At 55.6% G+C, this 12174-nt stretch overlaps 1 protein-coding gene across 1 annotated transcript in view; it reads left to right on the forward strand.

Annotated features, from left to right (window-relative positions):
• Positions 1–9919: 9919 nt before the first annotated feature.
• SYT2 (synaptotagmin 2) overlaps positions 9920–12174 on the forward strand; it is a 95730-nt gene continuing 93475 nt past the window's right edge. Inside the window, exon 1 of the mRNA XM_056110656.1 lies at positions 9920–10075. The gene's annotated coding sequence lies outside the window, so the exon portion shown is untranslated. The remainder of the gene's footprint in view (positions 10076–12174) is intronic.

The raw sequence follows: 12174 nt of genomic DNA on the forward strand, positions 1-12174 counted from the left end.
CTACTTGGTCCACTCTCAATGCCCCATCATAGTGGAACCTGCCCCTCCTCCCCCAATTCCTAACACCCCCACCCCCTGCCATTACGTTCTTGATTTATATTTGCCATTTTATTAAAACCTGCTCTGGTCTGAATAGAGTATTGATTGGATTTTAGTTCCCATGTGTGATTTTATGGGCTAAGTCCCATCAAGGTTTCCAGCCATTAAGCAGACCGACCAGAATGGATTGTAGAAGCTTCTACACCTTTAACAGGAGATAGAATTGGATTAATGGGTTATGGGTGCCATTGCCTGTTGGCTATTCGGAAACTGACTGTGTGTTAGTCTACATTAACAGAGGTTTTTCTTGGTTGGGTTTTTTTTGGGGGGAGGGGGCATCATGATAAGACACAGTCCCCTGCTGATGAAACTGTCTTTTGAGAAGAAGAACGAAGACTGTGAGTATCCCAGTGCCTTGCCTTCATCCATAGGGGAACCAGATCTCTTCCCTAGCTCCTTGTTGAGCACTGGAGTGACAGCCTGATGCCTGGTGCCCCTCAGACCTCTGCATGGGGTTCTGTTATGCCCCTCAACTTTCTCAGAGGGGATCCATGTGTAATGTGTAATAGAAATGTTACTGAAAATCTGCCTAAATGAAGCATTGTATAAAGTGACACTGTTTGTAAATTTATTTTCAAAGTATATAAATCAATTTGTAAAGTGTATATTTCACTTCTTACAAATTTATATAAACCAGTTTTCATGTTTCAAAATTGTTTACGTAGGAATATCTTTACATCTTTATCACTATAATTGGTAAATCGAGAGCCAGTGCCCAGCAGATAGATGCTCCCAGCTCCCTGTTTTCAGTTCTGGGTGAATTGTGCAGGGACGGAGAAGTCGGCGCATGTTTTCGGGATTCTGTGCATTGTGATAGGGAATGGGATTATGCTGTCATTTGATCTGTTCCAGGTAAGTGCAGGCCGTAGGGACTATTCATTCTGCTTTCCATGGGATGGGAAAATAGAGAAATTAGAAATTGATTTTCTGAGAAAACAAAATGGCCAAGCAACACCCTCTTCCCTATGAAAATCGAGGTCCTGCAGATGTGCCCAGTTGGGAACTAGGGTGAGTGTGTGTGCGTGTGCTTGTTGGGGGAGAAGGGAGCACATGGAGTTTTCCTTGGGTTGCTTTAATGAGCCCAGGCAGGGGGTGCTGGGATCAGACCTGGGCTTGGAGCATGCAGACATGTGCACTGCCTGTGGGTGGTCTCCCTGGCCCCTGGAGTGCAGCTTCAAGCACTGATTCGGGCTGTGACTAAATTGGGGGTGAAGAAGCGTTGAGCCACAGCGAGGGGCAAGGCTCACTCCTGGCCCTGAGCTTAGGGGGTGTGTGTGGGGGGCTCTCCGGGATGCTGGAGTCTCTCCGGCCTTATGATCACACTTTTAGCAGGACTCTACAGGAGAGGAAGCCTTGAGAAAGCTGCTTTTGCATTTAATTAGATAGATTAACAACTTTTTAAGAAGTCAGTTAAAGGATGAATTCCATTTAACCTAATTCATGTGTTTCCATTCAATCTTAAAATTTGAGAAAACTTAGTTTAGAGGCAAGGGACTTAATTCATAATGGCATGCACTATCTGTGCCTCTCACTTCCCTTTAAAGTGGCTGAAGCAGGCTGGGTCGTCACTGAGCGATTATCGCTGAGCTCTGGGCTTGGCTCCTGGCACTGCAGTAAAATAACAGAAATGCACAAATGGCTGCTAGCTGGTTTGAGAGGACTCAGGCTTGAGCACTCATTTTCTCCAGTCTTCCGAGAGTTTTAACCTATACCCAACAATCTAATTCACGTTTTGGTTTCTGGACCACACCTGGTGGTGCTGAGGGGCCACGTGCCAGGGTGATTGAGCCCGGGCCGCCTCCAACTTGCAGAGCCAATGCCCACCCTACTAAGCCGTCTTCCTGTCCCAATAGCAGGCTTTATCGGGGGGTCTGAAAACTCCACACATTCAGCTAATCGTGTACAGCGAGAGACAAATGTCTTGACAGGTGAGAACAGAAGGGGAAACTGCAAGAATTCAACGGGCCCAGAGCACCAGCACATCCTAAAAGGAAAGTGGAGGCTGGGGATAGGGGTGTGGGGAAGGGTTGGCTCGCAGGTAGCAGTGCTCAGGGGGTATTTGTGACTCTGCTCGGCATTGCCCTTGGGTGCTCGGGGGACCATATGCAATGTTGGGGGTTCAAACCAAGACTACAGCCCTGTAATACTTTACCATGCATTTCCCACGACTTTGGTGGTGGTTTTTGTTCTGGGGTTACACCTGCTTGTGCTCAGGGCTTCCTTCTTGCTCTGAGCACAAGACTCACTCCTAGTGGGGCACGAGGACTGTATGGCATGCTGGGGATTGGACCCAGGCCAGTAGTGTGCGAGGCAAACGTCCTCCCACCGTACTTTCCCACTGGCCCCCTTCCCCCACTTTTTTCGCTTGCTGGCCAGCTTTTGCCACGTCATTATCAGTATTCTTAGGGTGCTGTTCATATTCTGCGACTAATTCTGGGGGCGGGGTGGAGATGAGTGTTTGAGCCCCAGCCAAGGCTCCCACGAGCACAGCACGTGTCTCTAGCTTTTGGAACTCTCTCCCCATCCCCTGTTGTCTTAGAATTTCTCTCTGGGTGCAGGTGGGCAGATGGAATTCAATGCAAAATTGTGCCCTTGGAATAAGCGATCTGTTTCTCGATCCATATCTGTCAGGTTCTTTGAGGACGGGAAATCCGTAACATTCCTAAAAGGAGAACCCAGCCCAATGCCACAGCTCCTTCAGTCAGGAGATTTCCTAGTCTCAACTCCAGCCAATCTGGAGGTATCGTCCTTCCTCACCACTTACTGCACTAAGATGAATCCATGGATGCACTAAAGCATCAGGGTAAAGAAGAGTTTGAGAGCAGAGGGGATTTCCCAGTCCTTTTGGGTCCAGCCAGCAGGAACTCCTAACTTTGAACAGAAGAGGGCAGCAGAGGCCCAGGCCCAGGCCCTGGCTGCTTTCCCACCAGTCCAGAGCTGGAGAGGAGGCTGAGACCCCCAGGGACACTATGAAAGATTAGCAGGGAACTGTGTGGATGGGTTTCTTCTTCTAGCAGGCATGCACGATTGGATCAGCCCAGCCAGCCTGAAAATGAATACCGATCAATACCTTTCATATAGGCTGTTTCACAGGATCCCCAAAGACCCTTACCCGCTCTCTCCTCCATTAGTGTGGATTCATGCAGCCACCAGGGGTCAGATGTGTTGTGAAGTGGTGTCCCTGGAGGCCCAGGAGGGAGAGGGCTCAGAGGTGCAGGCGCAGATGCAGAAACTCAGGTTCAGTCCCAAGCACCACGTGGCCTCTCCAAGCACTGAGCCAGAAGTAGTCCCTGAGCAGAGCCAGGTTTGGTCCAAATCCAAACCAACAGCCACTTTTGTTCAGTGTGGCTCAGGCAAGAACCCATATTTAGGCAAGCTGAGGAAGAAGATGCTACAGGCCAGGAAGGTGGTACAAATGTCAGCACAACCCTTGGTCAGTGGCAAGCACTGTGCCCAATACTTTGCAAATGCCCATCTCTGCAGCATCCCAGCGAAGGTGCTGCTGTCAGACACATTTCACAGCTGAGAAATGTAGAGGGGAAGAAACGGGCGGCCTTTGTTGGCACACAGAGGGGCCAGGACTTTAACTTCCACAGGCCGGGCCCTTTGGACATGAGCAGGGCTCTGGCAGCGCATAACCATTGTCTTAATAACCCCACAGAGCTCTGGTCCCCAGGATGGGGCTGTTCTGTTCCCGGGGTTGGGAACCGACAAGACGAGAAGCCTAGAGAGAACTGAGCATGTGCTTTTGATTCCAAACAGTTTGGGGCAGTTGAGAATTATTTCAGCTGCTTCCTTGAGGTCCTTGATCTGCTACCTTGGGGTGTCCGGAGGGCATGTGGCAGCTCTCCCCAGAGCCCTGGCCTTATGCCCCCACTCACCATGAGTAACGGGCACCCTCGTTGGGGCATAGCCATTGTGCACTTTGCCTCAAGAAGAAGAAATGACCTTCAGTGTAGATATCGCATAAGCAAATGGGTGGAAAAACCTCAAGGTGACTCACCTGTCTGGGCAGAGGAAGTCGGGGCTGCAGGACCTGATCTGGCCCTGGCCTGTCCCTGCTGTCTGATGCAGCTTGTACTGGCCGGACACACTTGCAGGGCACCTCTCTGCAGACCGGGGGTGGGGTTTGGGGGCTTATCTCACACTGCTGTGCTCCAGGTGTTTGTCCATTTGATTCGGCTTTTGGGCTACATCACACAGTGCTCAGGACAGACTCCTGCTCTGTACTTAGGAGTCACTCCTGGTTTGTTTCGGGGGGTGGGGGGGGGCAATATGGGATGCTAAGACACCTACAAGGTAAGTGCCCTGAGTCGAGCAATAGTGCAGTGTGAATAAGTCACTTGCCTTGTACACTGCCAACCTGGGTTCGATTCGTGGGATCCCATATGGTTCCCCGAGCCCACCAGGAGTAACGAGAGACGTGCCCCCTCCCCCAAAAAACAAAACAAAAGGTAAATGTTCTACCCATCATACTATCTAGCCAGTTTGTCCTTCTTGAACCATCTAACCAAGCCACAGACTGAACCAATTACTCCACAAGCTCAACTCCACAGGCTCAGGCGCCCCGAGCGAAACAGCCTCCCCCCGGAGACACACACACACACACACACACACACACACACACACACACACACACAATTTCCTTTGGAATTTCACTCAACCTCTGTGGCAAATGGGGTAGGTCATTAAAGGTGAGGCCTCCCAGAGCCACAAACATCCCAGCATCCCAGGCCCGGCACTGCTCACCCCTGCGGGCCCAGAACTAGGTTCCTGAGTGACTCCGTCCACCCACGTTTCTGTATCCCAGTACCTGGAGTATTTGGGGCTGTGAGAGGTTGGCTAAGGTGGGCAAGGCCTGCGCCTATGCCTGTCCCTCTGAGAAGCCAGCAGGGCACAGATGGGACCTAGGCCAATGCCCGTTGTGCCTGTTTTTCCAAAACAAGTCCATCCTGTGTTAAAAGTCTCCGGTGGTTTCGTTTGCCTTTTGGAGAAGGCACTGGCAGCATCTCCAGTTCCACGTGACAGGCCTCTGCCACACACCTGCCCCACGCAGCCTCACCAAGCAATTTCATTTCCTTAGCGGAAGAGCATAGTATTCACTGAGGAAGATTCTTCCCGGAACCCTCCCAGTTAGTACAGGCATGAGCTCCCCCAAATCAGTAAAGGAAGAGGGTGCAGTGCCCATTTCATGGATTAGTTGAGAGGTTGAAAAGTAGCTTTTCTATTTTTGGTTTCTGGGCCATACTTGCTGGTGCTCAGGGCTTACTTGTGGCTTTGTGTTCAGGGCAGTGGTTGGTATACCCAATGGGCAGTGCTTGGATGCTAGGGATCAAACCTGGGTCAACTCATGCAAGGCAAGTGCCCCACCCCCCTGGACTTCAGCCAAGAAGTGGCTTCCTGACTTGAGCACTGTAACCAGCTCCCTGGCTTCCACCCAAACAGTCACCCCTTTGCCCACCTAAAGGGCCAAGCCAGCCCATGAAGGCTGGTGCTGCCCTGCCACCAGAACCATGTCCCTCCTCCCCCCAGTGATTCTCTTTGGATTTGAGAAAGAGGAACAGCTTCTCAGTCATAAGTTCTGTCCAGGGTTTACCTGGATTTATCAGAATAAGTCTCACTTGGTGCATGGTGCCAGTCATTTCTCTGCCTTTGTTCCTAGCTTGTGTGTGTGTGTGTGTGTGTGTGTGTGTGTGTGTGTGTGCGTGCGCGCGCGCACATGCTTCTACCCTGCCAGGGTGATACAAAGGTTGATGATGACTTTTGGATGCAAGGAGGGATGAGTAATGGAAGAGTGAGGTGTAAGAGATGGTGCTGAAAGGCCTGAGAAAGGAGACAGGTGCCCCGAGATGCTCAGGTTAAGGCGTGTCCCAGACTCCCAGGGCTGCTTCCTGAGGTATCCTGTTCTCTGGGTCCTGGTCCTCTGCCTGCAGCTCGGGTATCGTCCAAGGGCTCTCTCCTTGATTTACAGATGGTTTGAATAGATGCTGGGGTAGTCAGTGGACAGGATCTATGGCTGAGAAGGCGTTTCCACTGGCTTGCATCTTATATGCTCATTGATGAGCATCAGCTGCCCAATGGGAAGAAAGGCCATCCTGTTACCCCGTTGGTTTCCAACTTGGAGCCACTGTTCCTCACATTTCTTTCTCTTTTGTGTGTGTGTGTGGCGGGGGGGTGGGGGTTACACCCGGCAATGCTCAAGGGTTACTCCTGGCTCTTCACTAAGGGATCACTTCTGGCAGTGCTTGAGGAACCAGATGAGATGCTGGGGATTGAACCTAGGTCGGCTGTAAGGCAAATGGTTCCCCCTCCCCAACCCCCTACTATGCTATTGCTTGGCCCACCACCTCACATTCCCTGAGGCAAACATTTCCCTGCATTTGGCAGCTCTTCATTTTTGGATTCACCAAACTGATAGAGGACAAGGCAAGGGAAGTGTAGACCGGGCACAATAAGCCGGATTAAGCCCTCTCTTCTTAGAGTGAAGACTAAGGCTCAGAGTAACTTATCGGTGACATCAAACTATGGTGCTTTGTTGAGGAAGAAAGTATAGACAGCTCTAGTCTCAAACCCAAATGCTTTTTTATTGTCATGGGGATGGGAACGAGGGCAGGGGATCCAGCCCAGGGTCTCTTACCTGCAAGACAGGTGCTTTGCCACCAGAACCATGCCCTCCTCCCACCACCAGTCATACTCTGCATTTGAGAAAGGGGGGGGGACATTTTCAGGACAACAAGCTAGCTCACAGCTTGAGCACATGATATGCAGGCAGAAGACCCCGGGTCAGTCCCCTGAGTACCACTGGGGCAAATCCTGCATGCCAAAATGCCATTTTTACTTTGAAACAAGTGAGAGGGTAGGAGAATGAAAAAGTGAATTCTTTATGCTAGCCATTCATTCTTGGACTAGGATAAAAATCTGAAATTATGGGGGGCAACAGAAGTAACCCAATGACCAAGCACATGCCTAGCATGTTAGATGCTCCGAGTTCCATCCCTGGCACCACAGAAGTAGGTGGGACACCATCTTCCCAACCCAGCTCTGCTAGGGTGGTCCCTTAAAGACAGATTAGGGCCAGAGTGATAGTACAGCAGGTGGGACTCTTGCCTTGCAGGGAACTGACCTGGGATTGATCCCCATATGTTGCTCTGAGCACCAGCAGGAGTGAGCTGTAAGCCCTGAGTACTACCAGGTGTGGCTTAAAGACATTAAATTGCTTTTCTATACCAGCTTTGGCAGGCTGGAGTGATAGCACAGGAGTAGGGCATGTGCCTTGCACACGGCCGGGCCGATTCGATTCCTCCGCCCCTCTCGGAGAGCCTGGCAAGCTACAGAGAGTATCTCGCCCACACGGCAAAGCCTGGCAAGCTACCCGTGATGTATTTGATATGCCAAACACAGTAACAACAAGTCTCACAATGAAAATGTTACCGGGCCTGCTCGAGCAAATCGATGAACAGCGGGAGGACAGTGCTGCAGTGCTACCAGCTTTGTCGCTGAAAACTTTAAAGTGTTCCCCCTCTGGGTGTGTAACACCACAGATGGAGCCACTTCTTTCTCCATTGTCATATTTGATCTTGTTTTTCTTTGGGATTTGGAGCGATAGCACAGCGGTAAGGCGTTTGCCTTGCACGCAGCCAACATGGCAGACCCGAGTTCGATTCCTCTGCCCCTCTCGGAGAGCCCGGCAAGCTACCGAGAGAATCTCGCCCGCATGGCAGAGCCTGGCAAGCTACCTGTGACGTATTTGATATGCCAAACACAGTAACAACAAAGTCTCCAATGGAGCCGTTAACTGGGCCCGCTCGAGCAAATCGATGATCAATGGGAGGGCCTTTACTTTTACTTTTTACTTTTCTTTGGGGGAGAAGTTGGGGGTTCGTCCACACTCTGTGCTGCTCAAGGGTTATTTCTGGCTTGGTGCTCAGCAGCTGCTCCTTGGAAGTGCTCTGGGGGCCATGTGATACCAGGAATTAAAGCTGGGTCTCCTGGAGGCAGACCCTGAGCTTGATCCCAACACTGCTGCCCTCTGCGGCATAGCATCCCCAGCCAGCATATTGGTCTGTGCCCAAGCCCCTTGGGAGCCTCTTCCACCCCAGAAAATATAGCAGCACAAACATCCTGTGGCCACCAGTGAGGGAGGTGGAGCGTTTAGCCATTAGTCAGTAACGATGGGGCCTGTAGGCGAAGAGAAATGGGGGGGCAGACGGGAGGGGTCAGGAACTCCAACTTACGGGCAGGGTGTGCATTGGCCGGTGTGTGAAGAGAGCCAGATTCCCTCCAGCCCTGTCCACTTGGGTCTGTCCGCTCTCTGGGTAAAGCCAGAGAATGGAAGAGCTGCTGAAGGCTGGGTGGGGAGGGGAGACGGTGGTGGTCAGGGCTGGAGAGGGAAGGGCTTCTCCCTGCCCCTCTGAGCACTGTGCCAGGAGCCTGGACTGAGCTGGGAGCTCAGAGCACAGCTGAGGAGCACCTCAGGGGGGATGGCGAGTTTGTCTCTTCCCTTCTCTCCTTTCCTGGTTCCTGACCCTGGGAGGGGGTAGCCAGGAGGGACGCTGAGCTGGGCTGAGCTTAACAACCCAGGCCCAAGTGGGCTGATGAATTTTTTGAAAGCACATGAAGGCGTGGCTCAGCCACCATCTTTTTCATTCACTTAGACTGATGACAGTGTGGGCGCTCCGTGACCTGGCCAGGGGCATTCTGGTGTCCAGTGCCTGGAGGAGGGGTCGGGAATAGGGTGGGTGGACACAGGTTCAGAGCAGAGGGATCCAGATCTGTGTGAGGAGGCTGCCAGCCTCTCTGGCCTGGTTTCCTATCAGTGTGGAGAGCAGGAAGGAGAATAGATGGGGGGGGGGGGGAGGGCGGAGACAGCATAGGAGTGTCTGCCCTGCTGGGGGTCCAACTATGGCCTGCACAGTCCCCCGAGGGCTGTCCCTGCTTGGGTCATGCCTCGGGGTGTGAGCACAGGGTCCAGACCCTTTGGGCATCCTCCCAGTTCTGGTCCCCGTCTTTCACGATGGCCACTGTCCCTTTGAAGGAGAGCCCCTGGGCCGGGTCTTCTTGTTCTGAAATAACCCACAGAGGCATGCAGGAAGCCCGTCCACAGCTACTGCTCCCGGCCCTGCCATCCCTTCCGTCCCTCCTCCCCACCATGAAGCCCCGTGTGCTCCTGCATCCCCCGTCCATCATCTCCGCTTCCCATCTCCCCTGGCGAATGCGCACTGAGCACTGCCGGCCTGAGGGAGCCGCTGGCGGCCGGGGTGGGCGGGTGTCGCAGTGCCACGCTCGCGTCCTGGCCCCGTTCCCTCCCTCCGGTTCCCTCCCTCCGCCCGGGGCTGGCCACGGACTCCGTCTCCCGAGGCTCTTCCTCCGTGTCCCACTTCCTGCGGCTCCCTGGCTGCCAACTGTCCCGGTACCCACCTTCAGGGACTGTCCCGAGCGTGCAGCGCCGTGGCCGGGGCGGAAAACTCTGCGGTTCAGTAAATGCAAGTTTCCCCTTGGCTTCTCCTCCGCCCCGGTGACCACCCGCCACCCGCCACTTTCTCATAGGTCCGGGCACCTCGGACCTCTCCCCGCCTCCCCGACCACTCGAGAGTGGAGGAGCCGGAGGAGAGGGCGAGGGGTTCCGAGACCCCCAAAGCCAGTGAAGTGGGTCGGGGGTACGGCGGGAGGGCTGGGAGCGGCCGTCCCGGCGTGGACGGGGCGAGAGTGACCTTGAGCAGCGCGGGTCGCGGCGGGGCAGGTGCGGCGGCTCCGCCCGGGCCCCCCCCCCCCCCTCCGCGCGTCCCCTCCCCGCGCTGCAGCGCGTCCCTCCCGCCCTCGCCGCGGCGCCGTCGGCCCCGGAGTCTTGCGGCAAAGGCACTTGGAGCGAGTTGGGGACGGCGCGCAGCGGGGACTCCGGGGGACGCGCGCCCCCGCTCGGTCGTCGCCCCTCACCTGGGGACCCGGATCTCTCGGTTCCACTCGGGCTCGCGTCCCGGTAAGTCCGTGCCGCGCCCCTGGGAAGACCCCCGCCTCCGCCCCCAAAGTTTCTCCTCTAAGGGCGCATTTTCCTTCTATTTTTTTTGTGCTTCGGAGCCGAAGGCCCCCCCGGATAGGAGAGGCGCCCGGGGCCGGTGGGGTCTGGAAGTTGGAGGCTCCGGGCAGGGCGCGTCCCTCTGCGCGTCCCGACGGAAGGGGCGCGGGGGTGCCGGGGCCCCGCGGGGACTCGGGCTGTGGACGTCCCCGGGCCGCGCCCCTCTTCGCCCCTGCTCGCGCCGCGACGCGTTCCGACATCTGCTCCGGGACTGCCGGGGGACCTCTTCCGCTGCCGCCGCTTCCCGGACTGCCCCCACGCCCACCCCGCAGGCGTCGGACCCCAGCCCCGCCGTCCCGTCGTGGGAGGGGGGGGGATGGCAGAGCGTCGGCAGAGACCCGGGGTCAGGGAGAAGCTGGGGAGCCAAGAGGAACCGGGACAGACCCCAGAGGGGTGGGGGCGCTCTCCTCTCCAAAGTTCATGACTCAGCACGACTAGCCTCACCCCACTCAACTGCCCCGAGGTGACCGCACACACGCGGTCCTACAGACTGAGGCACCCCACTCTCTGAGCCCGTCATCCACCCTTCCGACCGGGGATCCTCAACCCAGCCCTTCTTCTCTTCTACCTTCCCATTCCTCCCCCACATTCCACAGGTGCCCCCAAGACCCCCTTACCCTCCCCCCACGGCTGTGCCCCCACAGCACCCCACTTCCTTGTGGGACAGTGTGTGTGTGTACGGGCGCCAAGGGCAGCTCATAGAAGGGCAAAGGTGGGGGCTTGAGGAGGAGAAGCTGGGGGCTGGGGGATGTGAGGGGTGCCCGCCTTGCCTCCTGCTGCCCTGAGGGTGTGATAATTGCCCCTGGCGTGGTGAGGAGTGGCGAGCAGCCCTCTGTCCTTCCAGCCACCCTCCCCCCTGCCTGTACCCAGAAATATCCCGTGAGCACCAAGGAGCCCCAGCGCCCAAGGTGGGCACAGGCAGGTGGTGCTCTGTGCAGAGACAGGCTGGTGGCAGGGCCAGCGGGGTGAGTCAGCACTGGGGTCCCCGCACACTGCAGCCATACTGCCGCCCTGCCCCTCCCCTGACCCTCCCTGCACACCCTGCCTCTTGCATCCAGAATGTGCCCCCATCCTGCCCAGTTTTTCTCCCCTGCCTCTTGCATCCAGGATGACCCCCACCCGCCCAGTTTTTCTTTGGGAAGTCCCTTATTTTTTAAAAAAAATTTTTTTTTGGTTTTGGGGCCACATTTGGGACTCCTGGCAGTGCTTGGGGGACCATATGGGATGCTGGGAAATCCAACCCAGGTCAACCCCCAAGTGCCCTTTCCACTGTGTTATCGCTCGAGCCAATGGGGGAATCTCTTGAGTCTGGTTCGCCCCCACCCCCGCCTTGTCCTGAGAGAAGCTGGTACATCTGGCCAGCTGCCGGTGGGGTTCTGGGATGAGACTGGGTCCACCTGGGCACACTGGGATCTGGTGGGGACTGAGGACTCTACTGGGTCGGGGCTGGGAGCTCCGACAGCTTCCTGGCAGAGATCCCCTTGGGCATGACGCAGGATCCAGGGCTGGTTGGGATGCTTGAAGGCCAAACTGGGGCTCCCTGGGTCCCATATTTCCTAGCTCAGGCGGGCCTGGCCTCCAGCAGCCCCCTGGCCTCCACTCAGACCGGGCCGGTGCCTTATCATCCCTCCTCCCCTGGCAGCCAGCCCAGCCCTCTCTGGGGAGAGTGGCCGCAGGGCAGCTGGGGGCTGGAGCGGAAGCCGGAAGTGCCGGGGCATTGGAAGGCAGCTCATCACCCCTCGCCTAGCTTGCTGCGTTGGGGCTTGCTCTTTGAATTTTCCTGATCTTGGTTCTGGCTGAAACTGGGTTTCTTCTCATAAACCACCCAGATTGGAGTGTTTGCGGGGTGCAGGGGGAACGGTTATAATAGGAACCACCTAGCACTGCAGACCAGAGTACTGCCTGGTTGAGAAAACGTGCGCCCCAGAAATTCCGAGTTCAGAGTACTGCCTGGAGAGAGTGCGTATGGCCCCCTCCATGGTGCCTGGTGCCCACCCAGTGTG

The sequence above is a fragment of the Sorex fumeus genome, unplaced genomic scaffold (assembly GCF_029834395.1).
Source record: "Sorex fumeus unplaced genomic scaffold, SorFum_2.1 ptg000010l, whole genome shotgun sequence".
Taxonomy (NCBI): Eukaryota; Metazoa; Chordata; class Mammalia; order Eulipotyphla; family Soricidae; genus Sorex; species Sorex fumeus.